General features: G+C 49.5%; 1 long non-coding RNA gene across 1 annotated transcript; it reads right to left on the bottom strand.

Annotated features, from left to right (window-relative positions):
• Window positions 1-1190: 1190 nt before the first annotated feature.
• Window positions 1191-5235, bottom strand: LOC145718316 (uncharacterized). The gene is made up of 2 exons (XR_014141721.1): window positions 1547-5235; window positions 1191-1329 (listed from the first exon to the last, which is right to left on the bottom strand). It is a non-coding gene; the product is annotated as an uncharacterized LOC145718316 (long non-coding RNA).
• Window positions 5236-5433: the final 198 nt, after the last annotated feature.

Here is a 5433-nt window from a genome sequence, read left to right on the forward strand (position 1 = left end):
TGGCCGTCTTCTTTCTCCTAATGAAAAGCGAATGGCTAAATAAGCCCAGGGGCACATTCAAGGCCGTTCATGCTCCCTCACCCTGCAAGCAGAAGCGAAACAACATGTTACCACCAAGGATTTTTATTAAATTAAAGCTATTTCAGTTGAGAAAATATTCTTCATTTATGACAAACCTCTAGATTAAAAAGGTGCTCTACCTAAATTGCTTTTAAGCAAGGAGAAAAGTGAAAAGAGAAAAAACTGATCGATCCCATCCTGAATGTGCGGAACAATCGTTAGCCTCAGCCACTCTAGAAAGTTCTGGAACAAAGAAATTCCTGATTAAGTATCTCTTAACTCACATCAATCTCAAGGCAGTGACACGTGACGTCACCCAAACCTCCACTCAGAAGAGCAGGGGAGCTTCCAGGGCCCGAGTGTGACTGGATTTCTGAGACCCCACGTGAGGCCCCCATGCACCCTCCGAGCCACGCCAGACTGCTGGGCCTCCTGGGTCTCCCAGGCAGACCCACCACGTGCCAACCGACATCATGACAGTACGACAAGGACATTCAACTAGAAAACACCGGGGATGAAACCTCTACTTAGATCTTCTGACCCCAAGCTCAAGGCATGTCTCACCATACAGGTGGCCCCCCCCCACCTCCATACGATGCTCTCCTCAAAAGCAACCTCAAGGCCAAGAGGCCAAACATATTCACATGCCATCTGGGGGGGGTGGTGCACGGCAGTTTGTTCCCTGAAGAATAATCATTCTTGGGGCACCTGGATGGTTTAGTCGGTGAAGCATCTGCCTTCGGCTCAGGTCATGATCTCAGGGTCCTGGGATCGAGCCCCACATCGGGGGCTCCCTGCTCAGCAGGGAGTCTGCTTCTCCCTCTGTCTCTGCCCCTCCTCCCCGCTCCCCCTGTCTGTGCTCTCTCTCTCCCTAAAATAAATTCTTTAAAAAATAATAATAATCATTCTTAATACTACCATTAATACTCTAATTATGATTACCAATTCTATAACTACTACTAGTAATTATACTTCTCTTTTAAACACAATAACCCTTAATGTAATTTTGACATTATACGTGTATTTTTTTTCTCCCTTTTTTCTCAAAAGAGAACACTGTTGGCCAAGGGAAGGGAAGCAAAACAAGCATCACCAGAGGTGCCTTTTACCTTGGCCACAACAAAAGGCAATTATCACTTGCTGTTGAGGATATTTCCTCTCATTTTTGTAACCAGCCAGGTCCCGTATAATGACATGCACGGCTCTACCACTGAGGATGGAGGCGGCATCAGAACCACTGAGGAACACGTGGTGTCCCCATAAGATGGCCTAAAGGGGAGGGGCGCCTGGGTGGCTCAGTCGTTAAGCGTCTGCCTTCGGCTCAGGTCATGATCCCAGCGTCCTGGGATCGAGTCCCGCGTCGGGCTCCCTGCTCTGCGGGAGGCCTGCTTCTCCCTCTCCCACTTCCCCTGCCTGTGTTCCTGCTCTCGCTATGTCTCTCTCTGTCAAAAAAATAAATAAAATCTTTAAAAAAAAAAAAGATGGCCTAAAGGGGTCCTTCATGCACTGGTCACCACAATCCTGCACAAAGAGGTTTACAGGTATCGACGTCCAACATGTGAAGGAGCCACATACGAAAGCTTGAAGAAAGTGAGTCAGGGCCCCTGTGCCTGGCTTTCAGTCCCGTCTCCTCCACTCCCAGCTCGATGAAAAACCGAGAGAACTGCCTCAAGTTGCTTCCTCACCTGGGGACTGGGGAGCACCTGTTCCCAAGGATGCTGCAACCCACAAGGAGATAGGATGGGTCTTGATGCCTCACACGCCGGAGCACCTGGACCCCAGGAACACTCACCAGGAAGTTAGGCCAAAAGCTACCCAAATCCAAGGGAAAACACATGACGCTCCTTTGGAAACATCAGTTTTACTCAGAGATTTTGGTGAGAATAAGCAAATGAAACAGCAATTGAAAACTTGCTAATAAAACAAACACACATTGTGAGCACAATGTAATCACAGCATGAATTAAGCTCAAACTCCTATCCTTACTTGTCCAGTTCATTTCCAGCTACACCCTCACTTGTAGGGGAAGGGAGTGAGGGGTGGGCTCTCCTTTCTCATTAAAGGGGGTCTCGGGAGAACAGTTGAGGCTGGTAGAGACTTCAATATCATGGTGAGCCCAGGACAGTACCAGTGGCCCTTAGCCCAGAGAATTCTCCTCAAAAATCACGAGTCCCAGATTTCCACCCGATCCAGGGACACAGGTAGACGGGACATCTAGGCACATGTGGTCCCGTCGACACCACACGTCCTGGGGTCCGTACTCCCCGGGTCCCTCTTTGCCCTGCCCACCCCCACCCCCCCACAGGTGCTGTCAGCAGCCAGGGCCCCCTCCCCCCAAGTCAGCTCCCACCACGGACTCTGCTCCAGCCCCACACTGCAAACGTGTGGCACCCACATCCTTGTCATGTCGATGAGTGCCCGCACCATTACTAACGCAAAATAAGCTTCCCAGTTCGGCTTGTCTAGAAAAACTTTATCGTGAAGTAGATCAAAAAGTGCACAAGCACAGGAACCAGCCTCGGAGGAGGCGCCAATGATCCTGCGTCCCACACTCAAGCTCTGGTGCCCCCCCCCCCACTGAGCATACGGGGAGCTTCCTGCCCCTCTTCCTACTGCCCACTGAACGTGCACGTCTCTCCATCCAGCCGGGGGAAATGGGAGTCGAATCTGAACGGCTGGGGCCCGGGGCAGCCTCCTCACTCTGTCCTGGGAGGGCCCTCAGCACAACAGCCTTGGGGAGCCCGGGAGCTGCACCTCGAGCCCACCGAGCCTTCTGAGGACGGCTGCTGCCACGGCTACCTGGACCACAACCAGATGGGAGACGCCGAACCAGAACCACCCAGCCAAGCTGTCCCGACGTCTTGCCCACGCACAGACCTTGTGAGATGACCAGTGTTGGTCAGTGTTTTAAGCTGCTCCATTTGGGGTACCCTGTTATTCGGTGACCATATGTCAGACTAGAGAATAATGGAAACAAAGCCCGTGCACCCGATACCCCAGCGGCTGGGTCTGGGGGTTTTGTGGGGTTTTATGGAAGACGTGTGTGCCCCTCCCTGACTCCCTCCATCCACTCCCCTGCACAGTTAACCGCTAGCCCCAATTCTGATTTAATTCCTCCGCTCGGGCGTATGTTTTCATCACATACATATTCTCAGTATGTGGTTGCATTTTGCCAGGTTTTAAAACCAATGTAAAGTAAAACCGGAGTGTATGTATTAAGACTTGCCTCTTCCGATGCGGATTCTGAGATTCACCCCTGGCGACTCACGTGGCCGTGGTTGATGATCACCACTATCTATACAGTTCCCTCTGTGTGAACAGACCCACAGCTCACCGCTCCATTCCACCGAGGATCACCTGGGGTTTTGTCAGTTTTTGCTATTATGAACAACGCTATTTACATTCCAGTGCCTGTCCCTGGGGCACATACCGCGTTTCTACAGGGTATACACTTAAGAGAGGAGGACTGAGCTCGGGAGTGCGCGTGTTCAGCTCTTCTAAGTAATGCCAAATTGTTTTCCACTGTGGTTGTGTACAATGTACCCTTCAGCCGCCTTTCCAATCTCTCCCAAATAAGAGGCATGCTTGTTTTGCTAATTACCAGCAGAGCTCTCAACCAACAAAAGGGAAAGCTTTTCCTATTTGCAGCATCACTACCGCAAATAAATAGTACTCCAAAGTAGTGACCCAGACAGCTGGAACATATTAGTCACAGGACATCAGCACAGACTTCAGAATAATGATGCAGACCCAGCCAGCACCACACACTGCCCACGGGTGTAAGTCAAATTGGACTTCTAGACCGACATGAAATTCACAAACGGTTTTTCCTCCTGGTGGACTCACATCTGGGGTCCCACCTTATTGCGCTCATCTCAAATGGGAAAAAAATCAACTCACATGCAACCCAGCCAAATTCAAGATTAAAGCAGCAGAGCCGAATCATTTCAACGAAATCGTGTGGTGTTGTGTTTTAAACAGATGGCTGATTATGTTTTTAATATTTTCACCCATAAATAGGATGAGACTGTCACTTACCATAACTAATCTTAGGTGCAGTAACTCTACAAAAACTACTTGGGCTTTATTTGGGGGGGGGCGCTTTATATAAAAAAAAAGGTCCCTTTTAGTTTAGCTAATTCCATTTCTTAGGTGGCAACAGTCATTTTCATGATAATTATTTGTATTTCTAGTAAAAACATGCTATCAAACTTTTCCCCTGGCATTCAATACAAGAAATGAGAAATTCTTCCCACATGGGCAGGAAGGAGAGAGGAAACGTTACTGTGGGTCTCCCGGAGGCTCACCTCCCGTACTGAAAACAATGGCACCAGATGACCAGAATCAGGTCATTTCAACTCCACGTCTTGACGGTTCTTCTTTCTTTACAATCATTTACCCCTGTGAGGTAGGGACTATTATTACACCCATTATACAGATGAAGGAAGCGCAAGGTGCAGAAAGCAATTAAGTTGTGCACAGTCGTGAAGCTGGCGAGCGGTAGACGGAGGACCTGGCCCCAGGCCATCTACTCCAGAATCCAGAGTCTTGGATGCTCCTCTGGGCTCCTGCACTTCAAAGGCCTGCTGTGCTGCTGAGGGGATCACAGAAGCCAAAAGGGGGATGCACCCCACAGAGGGTGAGCATCACATCCACGCCTGCCCAGGGGAGGACAACACACCAAGTGCTCCAGCAAGAGGACAGGAGAACACGGGGAGCCCACTGCAGCCCAACCCTTGCTCCCACAGACAAAGCCTCACACACCCCACAACGGATGACCTGACAATTTGAACAAGGTCATTGCTATACCCTTTTGTTTTTGCTAATATTACAGTTTCCTCTTCCTGTCCTACCCTAAACAGAATAACCTCGCCAACCAGATCACCCTTGATGATATTCATAAAGGTAAGACATTCTTACACCAGAGCTGAAATGGACTCTAAGTAAACACTTGGCTCATTCAGCTTATCTTTTTTTTTGTTTTTGTTTTTAAAGATTTTATTTATTTGACAGAGAGAGACACAGCGAGAGAGGGAACACAGCAAGGGGAGTGGGAGAGGGAGAAGCAGGCTTCCCAAGGAGCAGGGAGCCCGATGTGGGGCTCGATCCCAGGACCCTGGGACCATGACCTGAGCCGAAGACAGACGCTTAACGACTGAGCCACCCAGGTGCCCCTCATTCAGCTTTTCTATTACTGATGTTAGAAAACCTTAGGCACTCATTACAAATAGCAACATCTCTTCAAAGTATTTCCAGTTTCCTGGAAATCCCAAATGATCTGGCCAATAAAGAAAAAACCTGACTAAGGGCGCCCGGGTGGCTCAGTCGGTAAGCATCTGCCTTTGGCTCAGGTCATGATCCCAGGGTCCTGGG

Source organism: Leptonychotes weddellii, unplaced genomic scaffold, assembly GCF_054177405.1.
Source record: "Leptonychotes weddellii isolate Sample4059 unplaced genomic scaffold, ASM5417740v2 HiC_scaffold_13932, whole genome shotgun sequence".
Taxonomy (NCBI): Eukaryota; Metazoa; Chordata; class Mammalia; order Carnivora; family Phocidae; genus Leptonychotes; species Leptonychotes weddellii.